The 17,012-nt window shown below is 41.7% G+C and overlaps 1 pseudogene; it reads left to right on the top strand.

Annotated features, from left to right (window-relative positions):
* Positions 1-1,206: 1,206 nt before the first annotated feature.
* On the top strand, positions 1,207-10,527 carry LOC122011176 (annotated as a pseudogene).
* Positions 10,528-17,012: the final 6,485 nt, after the last annotated feature.

Raw genomic sequence — 17,012 nt, 5'->3', positions numbered from 1 at the left:
CATATGCATATCTCATCTTAAATATGAGTCACAAATGACAAAGGAGGTACATATGGGGTACAAAAAAATCCTTAAAAAGATTATTACACGAAGCTCAGGAGATGACTTCATCTCCTAACAAATCCTAATGAAATGGGGACTACTTCACAACTACAGAGGTCACATGAGGTAATATAAAAAGGGGATCCTCTCCATTGGCAAAGTATGCAAGTTCTAGCATCTAAACTCTGTTTTAAAGTACTTCAGTTACTGTTCTTCTTCTTCTTCTTCTTCTTTTTCCACCCTTGAGAGAGAAACTGACTTGAGTGTCAGAAAGCCTAGCTAGGGATCCCCACTCTGATCTTAGGTTAAAAACGCGTTGTTAGTTTGTCTCGCTGTGCGCAGAATCGTGGAGAGATTCTTTTAGGTCTCCAAGAGGTTATCTTCATCAATGATCGTCGTTCACCGGAGCCAGCACACCACTTCGTAGATTTTAGACATGATCAAAGTTGACAATAAGTATAAACAAATTTATAAATGAACTTGTAAATTAAGTTTTTTTATGTACATTTATGTGTGGGTTTGTAGTTTTTTTTCTGAAGTTAATTTATAGACGTACAACAAAAATTAAATAGAGAGCATCATTTAGTAAATATGAAATATTAGAGGCGTGATTTCATAAAATTCCGGTTTCGATAGAGAAACATGGGCCGCCTTTATCGGGCCAATAAACTAAACTCTCCTCTTTTGTGGAATCCGCCTGGTGCGGGACAATTGGGGCCGGATGGTTCGTTCTTCGAATTCCTCGTTCTTCTTCCATGCAGTCGATTTCGACGTGGTGAATGAGAAAGTTTCGTATTTCTCTATCTATCTGCCTCTGCTTCGCCGTATTTCTTTTGACCTAAACCTCGTACTTTTATCTTTTCATTTCAGTTCTCCTTTTATTGTCGGAGCAAATATGTGTGAATTTACTCCCTTTCTATTATTTTTTTTAAGGAATTAAGCTATTTGAATAGGAAAGGTGCCTCCTTTTGTGTTTTTATTTATTATTATTATTATTTTACAATTTTTAATAGAGCACTTTTGTCGATCCCTAGTGGCTTTTTTATCATGTTGCTCTTTAATCCGATTGATGTTCCTGATTGGTAATTTTATGGTTAAGATTATGGGTTTGAATTTTGTTATTTGTTGGAAATTGTGATTGTAATTTGTAATGTTCATATAGAAATGGTTGAAAACATGAAAAAAGTTGCCAAGCTTGATGTAGAGTTAACAGCAGAGGAGAGAAACCTCCTCTCAGTGGGCTACAAGAAGGTTGTTGGATCTCATCGAACCGCATGGCGCATCATGTCTTTGATTGAGCAAAAAACAGGAGTCCAGCAGCAACGAGCAGAGTGCTAAGTTAATCCAAAGCTATCGGCAGAAGGTAGAAGAAGAACTGGTCCAGATTTGTGATGAAATTTTGGCCTTCATTGACCAACATCTTATCCCATTTTCAAGTAGTACCGAACCAACAATTTTCTATCACAAAATGTAAGCATATTATTCTCAAACATTATGCTAATTATCAACCAGCCAAACTTACTATTATTTTCAATTTCTTGTTTCAAAATTTTGAAGTTGAATAAAATTCTTAGGCAACACAAATTTGAAAAGTTAGAGTTGGGAACTGAAACAAACTAGTTGTCATAAATGTTGGCGAGGATTAAAATTTCTTACAGTGTGTGAAAAGGAAATATATATAGCATACAACTTCTTTGTATATGTTTAAATTGTTTAACCATCATGATAATGACTTAGAAAAAGGCCTATTGAACGGCTTAGTTTGTTTATCTGTTTTTTCCTATGCAAGATTGTTTGTTTGTCCCAGTTATGCACTTTTGTAACAAGTATTTTTTACCACTTTGTCTATTAATTTAATCTTCTAAAGTTTTTGGCCAGATGGCTGGTTGATAATTGTTACTACTTATCAGTTATCAGAGTTGTTAATTTGAATTGATGATTATGCCACCAAATCAAGCTTTGTTGAGCATACTTATTCTTTTTTCTCTGATTGCTTATGTGTATCTAAAGTTGCTTTGCTTTTGGTGACTAAGGAATTGCATTGACACTTTCTTGATTCATGGTGGCAAAAGGTGAATACGCTCGTTCCCAGCGCCCCCGCCAATCCGTCCCAGGGTCAACACGGAGGAGGTAAATCACGGTCGGCTACTACACTTTCTTGATTCATGTACTTCTACAAGATTGTAAGTGACATTTCAATCATGAATTGTGCCTAGTTAACAAAGAATTATTTTCTTTTATTTTGTTTTTCCAATTTAATCAGGCTATGTTGGTGTTGGTTCACTGATGAAGCTCCAACAATGGGGGAAGGGGGTTCATTACAATCAATAAGAACTGAAACTAAAGTCTGATGATTAGACATGAAGTTATGAATTAATATATTCTGTGGACTAGCAAGTAAAGGTATTATATTTTGTTAACTATGACATCAAAACTATAAGATGTGCAATTATTAAACATAGGCTGTCATGTGCAAGATTGCTAAGTTATGATGAACGAGATCTATCGTGTTTCCCATAAAAATAATCAGAATGTGATGAACACATATCAGTATTTATAACTCGTTTTACAAATTACAATAGTACTTTGAACCCTGAATTTTTGTAGGAAAGGTACCCTTGTAAAAAAGGTTCTCTTAGTCCAACATGATGAAAAGGTTGGTAAGTTTGCAAGCCAACCATGCAGTTTGATTGGATTTTCACTCAGAAGTTACTTGGGCCGGAGAAAATGCAGCATTGTTTCTCAGAAGAATTCAGAAGTCATGTTCTCAAGACAGTGCAACATTTTTTTGTGTAAGAATTAGATATATTTAATAAGGTTTTGTATTTTTCTTAGGAAGGGCGACTATTCTTGCTACCTTGCAGAGTTCAAGACTGGAGAAGAAAAACAAAAAGCAACTGATCAATCAATGAAAGCTTATGAGGCACGTCAAGATCCTATAACCTTTATCTTTAGCATCTTGGATAAGGATCTCGTATTCTTTAAAACATTATAGACAACTTATTCTTTTACGTCTTGCATTCTTAATGGCTACTTGTAATATTTTCCATCTCCATAGATTGCCTATGAGAAAGCCAAAATCAATTTGCTTCCAACTCATCCTATTAGACTCGGCCTGGCTCTAAATTTTTCAGTATTGTACTATGAAATCCTAAATTCTCCTGATAGGTATATATGCCTTCTTTCCAAATTATGCTTCTGTTATTATTTGGTTGATTCTGCTCTTATCTTTATGGCTTGTTGATTTCTTTAGGGCATGCTATCTGGCAAAGCAAGCTTTTGATCTTGCAGTTGCAGAGCAAGACAACTCGAGTGAGGAACCGCATGAAGATAGCGCTTTGATCATACAGTTGCTAAGGGACAATCTCCGGCTATGGACTTCAAAGTTGCCTCCCGAGGATCAGGAAACAAAACTATATTGTAATTGTTCAGGTTATTATAACACAACCAACGAAATACAAGAATCTTAGCTAAACAAAAGATTTGTCTAATTATTGATCGGTACTAGGAAATTACAAGATCAACTAGAACCTTTAACTGTCTTATGATGTTATTCTGCGAATAGAAACAGAAATGGGGAAGTTTTATACAACTCTGTGATACCAATTTGCTAGATTAAGCGAGATATGCTTACAATGCTGGTATTGCTAGTGTGGCTTTACATGCCATTATTTTTTCAAAAATGGAAATAGGTGGAGCCGAGTGGTTCATCCTAGAATCTATTACTTTTCATTGTAGTTGCTTACGGCTTAGCTTGATCCGTTTACGAATAATTTATCCATTTTTACGGAATAAATAGAGGAAAGTTTTTCATCGTGAAAATCTTTCTATAATTTTTATTTCCATCTCAAATAAACAAGACCTTAAATATCAAATCAGGGCTATTGTGTTATAATTTTCAAGACTATTTAGAACTTGATATTAATATGAAATGCCACCATGACTAGAATCAAGTCATTAATAAATTTCTATTAGGTTCTAAAGCTAAAATCAACTGAGTGTTGGATGAGAAGTAATGAGCATAGCTTGCCGATGCAGTGCACCAAATGGTTTATGGTTTTGGTATTCCGATCGAGATGGTTCGTGAGATCGCCAAACTAGGATCTAAGGATGCTACACTGATCGACGATGATGAATAAACATGTTTGATTTTGAACTCAAATATTGATCCAATATATTTTAGGCACCTTCAAGTTACTCCAAACAGCCTTCTAGTTTCCATAGTGAAACATAGGCAACAAAATTTTAGGAACCGATACGAAACATATTTATCTTCTAACACCAACTAGAAGTCTGATGAAAAGTTTAAATTGTTATAATAGATCATGACACATATATCTACACTTTTTTATTATCAATAAACTCTCAAACCAATATTAATGACAACAACAAGAAGAGAAGATCATGCTTATAGTCATAACTAAAATTTAATTTTCATTAAGTGACACTCTACACAAAACAAACAATGACATTTAGTTATTTCTCTTTCTCCGTCTAGAAATTTCAATAGAAGTGACAAGATAAATCAATACACAAATTATGAAGAATAATAAGTGGAATCCATCATTTTATGTGAGATACTGTTATCCTTCCCAACTCATCTTGCTAGATGAATATGTTGTTATGCAAGTAATAATTTTATAGCTATTATAAAATGAGTTTAAGGGTACTAATGGATTATTTTGATTTTTCTCTTCTTGTTCGATTAACACATCTTGTTCTTTCTATTCTAAATTGAACTAAAGCAATTTTATATCCCTTTTAAGTCTCAAGTTTCTTAGAAAGGAAAAATGACTTTCTTTTTTTTTTAGTTATATTTGTTAAAATTGCATTTGTTAATTACAATTCTTTATATAAAGGTTGATAATTGTGATATATATTATTTAGGATTTGTTAGGTTAGGGATAGATTATAGTTGTAAGTAGGGAGAAATGAGAAGTGATAAGAGCATTTGCATCAGCTTCCCTAAACATAGAATTTATATTAAATTTTATATTTGATGTAAAAAAATTTTGACATCAACTACCCTATCCATTCTCTAAATTTAGATTTCATAAATATTACTTCTTTAAATTTAGTAAATGAAATTCATTTCTTAAACATTAGAATATCATTTAATTTGGGAGAAAAAAAATAAAGGGAATAAATTTGGTAATAAAAAGTAGATATTATATAGGGAAAGAAAAATAATTAAAAAAGTGGAAGAGAGAAAATAAAATAATTAAAATAAAGATAATGAAAATTTTAAGAAAGTTAATGTTGATGTAGCGCGTAGTGAAAAGTGATTGTTTAAATTTAATAAAGTGAATGATTTATTTTAAATTTTAAAGATATTATAGAAAAATTGGTAAGGAGGCTGTAAAAGTAGAGAAATTATCAATTTATTAACTTCTTTTTATTGATGATTTAGCAGAATATAAGAATTGAAATAATACTACCCAATGAAAAATATTGTATACAATAATCAAGAATTGAATATATCTATTTTATAAAGTATAAGACCTCTGGGAGATAAATAATAATTCCTAATATCGTCACATCACCATTAATTTATATGGTTAGAAGTTGATGAAATATTTAATAATGTTTTGCATTTTAATATGTTTTTTATTGGAGTAAAAGATGATAAAATTTACCCAAGCGATCAAGTATCATCGACCCTCGACTAGATATAGATAGATAAATCATAAGGGATATTTTATTCTAGTACAACCTTTTGCATGAGAAGGTCAGACACTCAATTTAATGTGTTCTTCATGGTTTTTATGATAGTTGAATTTTATTCTTGTTGCTCAAATTTTTAGATTTGAGATTATGAGATTTAGGAGTATTTGAGGTATGGGTTTACTTTAGGGTTTGGGGTTAATTAATGTTTGGAGTTATTTAGAGTTTAAGGTGTTAGATTATTTATATTTATTTGTTTATAATTTTCAGGGTAATTTGGTCTTTTTCCCTTTTATATTTAGAGTTTAGGATTTCTTAACTAAACTATATAAAGACCTTGTACTCTGTATTTCCTATTATCAATTTTGGATTCAATAATATAGCTAATTTTTTTCTTTTCCTTAATTTCTACATGATATCAGAGCGAGGTTCTCTTTCTCTGACCTATTTATTTTCTACCGCCCCCCGTTATTATTTTCTGTTGCCGCTGTCATCTCCTACTGCTACTACAGATTTCGACGCCGACATCTTGTCATGCCGATTTTGACGTCGACGACTTGTTCTGTCGATTTCGACACTGACACTCTTTTCTGCCGATTTCGACGCCAACGTCCTATGCTGTTGATTTCAGCGCCAATACTTTTTTCTGTCAATTTCAATGCCGATGCCCTGTGTTGCCGATTTTGGTATTGACGTCCTTTTTTATTAATTTCGAAACTAACGTCCTGTGCTGCCGATTTCTATGTTTGACATCCGTTTCTGCCTCAAATTCTCTGTGTGACAATGGGTCGTCCTAACATCAGTTTTTATGGATTGTACAGATGTGTATCCTTACAGTTTGGTTATTCTGAGAATTATTTGTTATGTCATCATACCTGGTCGTGCAGATGCTTTATGGAAATCTGATCCATATATGTTAGAGCAGTTTCAATAGTTCCTTGCTTCACAACCCTCTGCTATGTCAGCTTCCTCTCATATAGGTTTGTCATCATCTAGTATGTCAGGTATATCTTCACCCTTATGGATTTTAGACTTTGGTATCTCCCATCATATGCCATCTAATTTATCATCTTTTGTTTATTTTTCTCCCCGTTCATCTATATCTATTGTGACCGCTGCTAGTACTCCTATGTCATTAGTAGGTGATGCAACGATAAGAAGGAGACTACCTGACACGGGTCAATTGTCACGGTGTAGGTCAAAGTCAAGGCAGTCAACACTAGGGTGTTAGTAAGGCTCGTCCGCATGACCTGAGCGGGAAGTGGCTATATCGGCCGATCGAAGGAACCACTGTCCAGTCGGCCATCTTGATGAACCAGTGTCTAATCAGCTCGGTCAACAAGAGAGTGGGCTGAGCGGGCCACCCATCTGGCTCAGGGTGTGGCATTGGCATTGTACATATTAATTAGTAATAAATCGATAAAATAATAAAAGAGGGAAAGACTGAGATATTTAATAAGGGGAAGAGAAAATAAAAGAGAACACTTCATCTATCATTAAATGCGAAAAGCCAGACAAAGATGTCTTCTGTCGGTAATTAATATCATTAAACAGGGGAAGATGGAAGATAACTAAGAAAGGTATAAAAGAGTATGTTAGGTATGAAGAAAGACAAGATTCATCTCTGTCCCTATTATTTTCGATTTCTCTTCTCACTTCTGTTTCTAATTTGAGCGTCGGAGGGCTAACGCCAGGAACCTCTTCCCTAATTTGGTTTATTTTGCAGAGAGGAGTGAGGTCTTCATCCAATCAGCAGAGACGCCGCATCCCCTACCTTCCAGCTTCATGCTTTCAGACAGGATCATTTTGGCGTCATCTATGGGAACGTAACCTGCATCCGAATGAGAAGATGGAAGACGTTGAATGACTCACAATAATAACACTGACACAAGAGGATCTTGACATGAAGATACAGGCCAGAGCGACGAAGATAGTGGAGCAACAGCAACAACAGGCGCTGACCGACTGCCAAGCGCAAGAGCCTGCAGCCTCAGCAGCGGGTCGCTAGGCTGAGCAAGGGGACCGAGTGGAATAACTCTCTACTCGGGAACCAAACAAGAGGTCGATCGACACCTATGGGGAAGCCCCTAATGTGTCGGTCTCATTCCACCAAGCATTGTTATGGACTCCGGTAGAAGAATGGGGTTGAGCAGACAGAGATCAGGGAACTTCCTCAGATGAGGTGCCCGCTCAAGATACAAGGAAAAGGAAGGCACCCAGAGTAGATGATTCACCAAAGTAATTCAATCAGTAGTTTTCGGAGGGGATTCTAAATGACCTTCCGCCAAAGCATTACACCCTACTGACGATCGGGGGGATATAATGGAGTGATCGATCCCGACGACCACTTGGTCAAGTTTGATAACATAGTCACACTTTACCAGTACACGGATGGGGTGAAATGTTGAATCTTCCTCACCACGCTATCTGGATCGACACAATGTTGGGTCAAACAGTTTTCGAGTAACTCAATCCACAGCTTTAAAGACTTCCGAGCAGTCTTCCTACATCACTTCGTTAGCAGTTGCTGCCACCAGAAAACGAGTGTGAATCTATTCTCGCTTAAGCAAGGGCCTCGAGAGGCATTAAGGGTCTATATCCAGTAATTCAATCAGGTGGCTATGGACATCCCGACGGTCTCCTCGGATGTGTTGGTGAATGCCTTCACCCAAGGGCTCACTTAAGGAGAGTTCTTCCGGTCGCTCATTCGGAGGCCGTCGAAGGACTTTGGCCACTTACAAAAGAAGGCCAATGAATACATCAACGTGGAAGAAGCCCAGGCGGCAAGGAAGAAGGAGACGCCCGCTGAGCCCGCAGGAGCGTCTGCTGAACGGCGACAGTCGAGTAGTCATCAACCCCCCAAGGGGCCTCGATCAGGAGCCCCGCCACATGAGCCCAGGACACATGTTGTTCAGCATGTGGTGGTCACTCGTCCAAAAGTTGCAAAATGCAAGATGTTTACGCTGATGTTCTGCTCCTTCCACCAGTCGGCGACGCATAACACCCGGGACTACTACGACCTGGTAGCTAGTAGGTCGGCCCCATGGGATATCGCCGTCAATCCCCAACACCTGATCGGTGACAAAGGCGTCGATCAACCGTTTGAAGAGAGGAAGAAAGAACAATAGCTAAACCACGCTACCATCGGCCTCAGCATGGGAGTAATCCAAGTCCCGCCTGAGTCTTTGCCGAGCGAAACAAACCGTCGACACGGGAGGAACAGAACCAAAGTAACGCCGCTCGGGGAGAGATAGGAATGATCGTCGGTAGTCCGACCGACGAAGATTCTAACTGAGTAAGGAATTCGCACGCTCGGCGACTCGAGATCCACGTTGTTGGTTGTAACAAGGAGAGAGCTGAAGGACCCGAAATTAATTTCGGCCCAAGATATTTAGAGAGAGTGGAAATTTCCCATGATGATGCACTGATTATCCAAGCGGTAATCACCAATTATACAATCCATCAAACTTTTGTTGATACAGGGAGCTCGATCAACATCATATTTAAAAAGGTGTTCGATCAGTTACAAATCAACCTGGGTGAGTTGGCCATCTCGCTTAGAGAAGATCCCCTGAAGAGGACAAGGACCTCAAACTTCATTGTGGTAGATGCACATTCGACCTACAATGTCATCTTGGGACGACCAGCACACAATGAGTTTCGAGCGGTGGTGTCCACCTATTGCCAGAAGATCAAATTACCGGTGGACGATAAGATAGGGGAAGTCAAAGGAGACCAGTTGAATGCTCGATGATACTACATCGAGATGGTCAAGTATGAAGCAAGAGTCGCTCGGAAAAGCCCATGCTTGGAGGTGAACGCCATCATTGAGAAGCCCCCTGCGATGGTTTATGAAGAAAAGGAAGATGTCCAGATCCACCCAAGCCGATCGAAAGCAACCACCTTCATTATCGCCAATCTAGAGAGCGAGAGAAAGGTAGAGTTGTTTGCCTTCCTTAGGCATAATCATGACGTGTTCGCCTGGTTAGCCCACGAGCTCCCCAAAATCTCGCCAAGCATCTCCCAACATAAGCTTCATATCCGATCGGACGCCCGACCCGTGAAGTAGAGGAAAAGGGACTTCAGCACAGAGCAGAACCTGATCATCCGAGCAGAAATAGAAAAATTTTTGGATGTTGACCACATTCGGGAAGTCCAGTTCTCAAGTTGGCTCGCTAATGTCGTGCTAGTCTCCAAGTCGGGCAACAAATGATGTGTGTGCATCGACTTCCGTGACTTGAATAAAGTGTACCCAAAGGATTTCTATCCGCTGCCTTGGATAGACTAGATGGTAGACTCTACGACGGGTTGCGAGATGATCTGCATGCTCGACGCGTATCAAGGCTACCACCAAGTGTCGCTCGTTAAAAAAGATCAGGAAAAGGTTAGCAGGGTGAACGTTCTTCAATCGATGGAACGTTCTGCTACAACATCATGTCGTTTGGACTGAAGAACACTGGTGTCACCTACCAGAGGCTAATGAATAAGGTCTTTCGGAAGTAGATCAGCTGCAACTTAGAGGTATACATTGACGACATATTAATAAAGTCAGTCTGAGCTGCTGATTTATGTGCAGATATCAAAGAAACATACCGAACCTTGAGAACATATGGGATGAAGCTGAACCTGAGCAAGTGTCTATTTGGCGCTAAGAGTGGACGCTTCCTCGAATATATTGTCACTGAATGGGGTATCAAGGAGAATCCGAGTAGACTGAAGGCACTACAAGACATGCCCCCGCCCCGCAGCTTGAAGGAGGTCCAACAGCTGACTGGACAAATCATCGCACTGTCCAGATTCATATCCAAGTCATCCGACTAGAGCCTGCCATTTTTCAGGGTACTGCGCCGAGTGATAAAATTCTAGTGGGACGCAGAGTGCGACCAGATATTGGAAGAGCTCAAGGAGTATCTTAACTCCTTGCCTGTGTTAGCTAAGCCAAGCGCTGGGAAGTCGCTCTGGATCTATCTATCAACTACTGAGTATGCGATCGGCTCAGCATTAATTAAGCAAAATAGTCCTGAACAGTAGCCCGTGTATTTTCTAAGCCATATATTGAAAGATGCAGAGTCCCGCTACACCTGTCTTGAAAAATTTGCTTACGCGCTGGTGTTAGTTGCTCGGAGACTCGGCCAGTACTTCCTCGCTCATCCGATTATTGTCATGTCCAATAGTACCCTGGAAAGAGTCCTTCTCAACCCGGAAGTGTCCGGGCGGCTAATCAAATGGACAACTGAATTAAGCAAGTTTAATATTCAATATCAACCCCAAACAATGATCAAAGCTCAGGCCTTAGCTGATTTCATCACAGAGGTCCAGAACGTCGAACTAGCAGCAACCTAGAGAATATATGTCGATGGTTCATCCACTCGACAAGGAAGTGGGATCAGCATTCTGCTTATTTAACCACATGAAGACTGGATGTAACTTTTCGTTCGGCTGGATTATCGGGCCACTAATAATTAACGAAGCCAAGTATGAAGCCTTGATAGCCGGCTTACAGGCAGCGCGACATGTCGGAACCACAAAAGTCCTCATTCATTCGGACTCCCAGTTGGCCACCCAACAACAATCTGGGGCATTTGAGATTAGCAGCGCCCGATTCAAATTATATGTAGAAGCTTTCGAGAGGTTGAAGGCAAATTTTCAAGAGGTCACTGTACAGAAGGTCCCCCGATCGGACAATTAAGTAGCGAACGAACTAGCTAAATTAGCCAGTTCATTATCACCGATCGTGATTAGCCAATTGATCGAATAGGTTTCATTGGTGGCGCACATTGACCGGATGGAAGGAGTGATCTTCCTAAGAGACTAAAGAATGTCACTGATTGAATTCCTCCGATCAGGTAGAACGTCGATCGACCATGAGACAGCTCGACTACTAAAGAGGAGGGTCGAACGATTCACCCTAATCGGAGACAAGATTTATAAGAGGTCTTTCTCAAGGCTGTTACTCAAATGTGTGGGTCCAAAGGACATAAAGTACATACTCCAAGAAGTACATCTTGTCTCTTGTGGAAGCAATTCGGGCGATCATTCACTGGTTTGAAAGATTCTCCTAGCCGGATATTTTTGGCCAACTCTCCGAGAGAATGTCACTCGAGCAGTAGCCACATGTCTGTCCTACCAAAGGAGCATAATGCCGCACCGACCAATCGAGGAGATGAAGGCAGCTACAGTTCTTGCCTGTTCGACCAATGGGGCATAGACATCATGGGGTCGTTACCCATAGCAACTGGTCAGCGGAGGTTCCTGCTCGTCGCGGTGGACTACTTCTCAAAGTGGGTGGAGGCTGAGCTATTGACAAGGATAAGTGAGCAGATAGTCATCAAATTCATCTGACCAAACATCTTATGTCAGTTTGGCATCCCCCACTGTCTCGTCTCGGATAACAGTAGGCAGTTCGCAGGTCGGAGACTAAGGGAGTGGTGCGAAGGCTTTGGCATCTAGTAAACCTTCACCTTAGTGGCCTACCCCTAGACCAACGACCAGGTTGAGGTCATAAATCGGGAGATCCTTAGAGGCTTACGAGCTCAGCTCGACCACGCCGAGGGCAGCTGGGTCAACGAGCTCCCTAGTGTCTTGTGGGTACTTTGCACGACTCCAAAAAAAGCGACCGGTGTAACACCATTCTAGCTAGTGAATGGAGGAAAAGCGTTGGTCCCTATGGAGGTTGGAATAGAATATAACCGAGTGCAACTCTACGACGAGGGAAATGCCGAGTGGAGGTTAATGGAGCTCAACTTGGTGGATGAATCGTGGGACAAAGCTGCCATCTGGCTAATGGCATACCAACAGCGGATGAGGTAAAACTACAACCAAAGGGTGATCCTGAGGTCTTTCTAGGTCGATGATCTGGTGTGGAAGAAAATCAAGCCAGTCGATGGCGTCTCCAAGCTAAAGGCACCATGGGGAGGACCTTACAAAATCATGCAGAAACTCCATTCGGGGGCCTACTACTTAGAGGACAAGGACAAAAGACGGCTCGAGCAGCCATGGAGTGCGAATCATCTACAACCCTACAGAGTCAAGTGAGGTGCGTGAGTAATTATAGATGTACTTGTGTATATGCCTTCTGGATGCAGGACAGACATGAATAACAACCGAGTTTTCCAGACTCTTGAGCCGATCGGCCAAGTTAAAAGTCGAGCGGCGACTATTATCTCTTGTCTATAACTATCAATCGTCGAACAATGATGTTAAACCCTAGTCTTCACCAACCGTTGAGCGACGATGTTAGACCCCTGTCTTCGCCAACCGTCGAGCGACGACGTTAAACCCCAGTCTTCGCTAACCGTCAAGAGGCAACGTTAAACCCCCAATCTTCGTCAACAGTTGAGCGGCGACCTTAAACCCCTATCTATGCCTATCAACGGTCGAGCGGCAACCTTAAACCCCTGTCTACGCTTATCAATGGTTGAGCGTCAACCTTAAACCCCAGTCATCATCAGTAGTCGAGCAGCAACGTTAAATCCCTGTCTACACCTATCAACGGTCGAGTGGCGACCTTAAACTCTTATGTACACCAACAACCAAGCGACGACTATAAACCCGAGATCAATGAAAAAAGGCTTATCTTCGCAGACTTGCTTAATCTTGAGTGATGGCGCAGTGAAACAAAGCGGAAAATATGAAAAGGAAAAGTTGAATGGCGCAAAAAAAAAAGGATCAATATTAAATAAAAAGGTACGCCGAACAGGCAACCATTCATTAATACTTTGTAACTTTTACAAGTCCAAACAGAGTATAGAAAGGAGACGAAATATGCGGGAGGAGGCTCACTCAAGATAATCCAAGACATCGTCGGGCAGTAACTCAGTCAGCTTATCCCATCTGATGATCTTGTTTTTCAGAGCGGTCAGAATGTAGCTGCCCTCCTTCAGTTGATTGAGTGTATCATTGGCAAGGTTGAATAAGCGAAGTACCCAATCGATAACCTTGTCATTAAAGAGGTCTGAGTGGAAGTAAGCCCACCTCATGAGCTCGAATCTACTAGGCTCGGCCTCCTGATACATCGCTAGGGCCGCTCGGGAGGCTTTCAGCTCTTCATTCAACTTGGCCATCTTTTCATCTTTGGCGTCAAGCTGGGTCTTCGTGGCGGAGCGTTCAACTGACCTACTCTCCCGCTCGGCGTTTAGCGAGGCCTCCACATCCTTCAGGTTTTGACCTAGCACCCGAAACTCCTTATTTTTTTATCTCCAAGTCCTCGATTGTCTGAAACTTCCTGGTGTTGGCCAAGTTGAGCTAGGACTCGAAGGAACTAGCCTGTTTATCAAGTCGAGCCAATTGTGCAGCCTGCTCGGCGCCTTTGCTCTTCTCCGCCTCTAGTTGATTGAAGCTCTAACCCAAATCGGCTCTTAATTGAGCCGTCTCTGTGCCCATTTGCTCCAGCTGTGCCTGAGAAGCTGTTGCCTGGCCACTCGGGGTGCACAACTATTTAACTTCTTACTCCAAAATGACGAGCCTTTGGCACATGACCAGACTTTCTACCCAATACTGTGAGGAAGCAGAAAATTATTAGGGTCGAGTGGTGATAAATAGGAATATACAAGTAAAATACTTATTCCAGTAGACATCTGGGTATGACTGTCGGCGAGCGCCCCTAGAGGCATGACCGTCGCTCGAGCCCGGGCATCAGCCCATATCTGTGCGAACGACCTCTGGATAATTATTTGGTGCTCGAGGGCTCGAAATTCGGCGTTGTTGGAGTCACGCCACTCGTCCGTAGGCAAATGGACGATCACTATTATATGACGTCGACTACTCGGAGCGAACGAGGCTGAAGTTGCTCTACCAGCCAACTGAGAAGTTGATGTCGGTTGGATGTGACACTTCTGAGCCTTTTGCAGTGGAGGTGGTATGAAAGCGACCGGCGACGCGCATATGGTTCCTTGTGGCAGCCCGAACAGGGAAGGGGAACGGTCGCCGTTTAGGTAGCAGGCGTCAAAGTTTCACCCCGCTTAGAAGGAAGGTGGGTTGGTTCTGGTTAGGGACCGCATCACAAAGGAAGCGGATCAGGAGGCAGCCTCCGCGCGGTGCCTCTTTCGACTTATCAACGGATCCCCTAAAGAAGTCGATTCCGAGGCTTCATCGACCGGAATCATCGGAAGTCATTCTGGTGGGGGATTCACTACCCAAATCACTTCACCAATAGTCGTTCGGCTAGCTACCCCTTCGCTCCCTTAGGCTGGAACTCCCGCACTCTCTTTAAGCAGATTTTCTTTCTATTCGACTGGCTGCAAGCCGTGGTTCTCCAACTCGGCTATGGCCACAACATTGATCTCTGCATCCGCAAGTTTGCTCTTGCCAACCAAACACACCCTTAGTATGATGTGAGCTACAAAAAGGAGGAAAAATCAATTAGATTCAACGAAGGAGAAGAAGGACAGCATACCTAGGCAGGACGGGAGCTTCATGCAGATCGGGCTCAAGCCAAACACGTAGAGAACTCCCTCATGTAGCAACTTTTGGATATGGTGTTGGGGCAATTTCCCTAGGTCAAGTTTGATAAGTTTGACTAAGCTTGAGTTGAGTCAAGCTTGAGTCAGGGTTTGAGTTTTGATATTTGACAATATAAGGAGATTGCTGAAGCAATCGTTCGGTTATGGAGATGGTCTAAGGGTTGACCAGGATGATGAGAATACAAGTCAAGTAGGTCAAGGGTGACAGGACATGACTGGGAAAATCCTAACTGGAGGTTAGGCGTATGGAAGTCCTAACTGGAGTTTAGGCAATGGTGAAAGTCCTAACTGGAGGTTAGGTGTATGGAAGTCCTAACTGGAGTTTATGCAGTGGTGGAACTCTAACTGGAAGTTAGTCAAATTGGAAAGTCCAAATGTGATCTTGGCAAAGGAGAAAGTCCTGGTGAGGATCCAGGCATTTGAGAAAGTCCTGGTGAGGAGCCAGGCAACTGTAAGTCCAAGTGTGATTTTGGCAAGGGTTGTAAATCCAAGCATGTGGTCTTGGCAAAGTAAGTCCTAGTGTGACTTGGCAAGGAGAACTCGATAACTAGGATGAGGCCGAAGGAATCTCTTGAAGGCAAGACATTAAGGATGGGAGATATCCGAGGGACGGAAGGCTGATGGAGGAGGCTAGAAGGCTAGTTCGAGGTTGGTCGAGTGTGGCCGGATGCTAGGTATGATGTACCAACAGGTCATGGATTCACTGGATGTTGGTTTTAGGCGGCTTTGGACTTGATTGGGCAAGTTCACAAGAGTTGGATCGATCAACCGATCGATTGGCTAATGCCCAATCGATCGGTTGATCGATTGGGACAGTACCCATGACAAAGGATTCTCCCAATCGATCCATGGATCGATTGGGAGGCAAACATCGATTGAACAGAAAGCCTCCCAATCGATCGATTGATCGATTGGGAGCCTCCAATCGATCGGCTGATCGATTGGGAGGTAGGATTTTCGTGCGATCTCCGTAAATCATACGAAACGTAGTGAATCGATTGGGTAATCGATCTAGGGGATTTCCAGAGAGCTCAGAGGCACTCTGGATCGATCGGTCGATCGATCCAAAACCTCCCCAATCGATTGGGATTCGACCGTTGGCGCAGATAAAGGCATTGGCGTGCGATTTCTTCGATAGAACTTAATTCTTTTCCACACGAGCTTGCATGGGTGATTTTCACAGCTTCTTTACAGCTCTCCCCACCAGTTCTTGAAGGTTCTTGGAGGCATGTCCAAGTCAAGAGGCGAGTTACAACAAGAAGAAGAAGCTAGGGTTAGGGTTTATTGTACAAATCTTGTAAGATTTCCCTTGTATTTGCTTCTCTTTATATTATTGTTGTTTTGTGAGCTTGTAAGGCTTATCTGCCTTCGGTAGTTACCATAAAGGAGTGATTTTCATAGTGGAGGGTGTGTGAGTGTGTGGATCTTTGGACTAGTCACTTCTTCTTGAGGTGGATACCAAGTAAATCTACATGTTAGCATTGTAGTGTGTTGTTTCTTGTATTTTCCGCTGCACATCATCACAAGAAGCAAGCAACGACGCAAGGAGCATGATGAAACGCTATTCACCCCCCCTCTAGCGGACACAAGGATCCTAACAATTGGTATTTGAGTGAGGTCGCTCTTCTACGGACTAACCGCCAAGAGAGCAAGAAGCTAGAGGAAGAAGATGGAGAGTGAAGGACCTCCCAGATGGGACATTCGGATTCCTCCGCCATATGACAAGGAAGACTTCTCTTTTTGGAGGAATCGGCTGGAGACATGGTTCCAAATGGATTGGAACCAATGGGTTATCTTGAGTGATTGATGTGAGCTCGAGTGTCGTGCTATGGGAGCTTATCAAAT

Source organism: Zingiber officinale, chromosome 8A (genome assembly GCF_018446385.1).
Source record: "Zingiber officinale cultivar Zhangliang chromosome 8A, Zo_v1.1, whole genome shotgun sequence".
Taxonomy (NCBI): Eukaryota; Viridiplantae; Streptophyta; class Magnoliopsida; order Zingiberales; family Zingiberaceae; genus Zingiber; species Zingiber officinale.
Note: the sequence above shows the minus strand (reverse complement) of the source record. Positions and strands in the feature narration are given on the sequence as shown.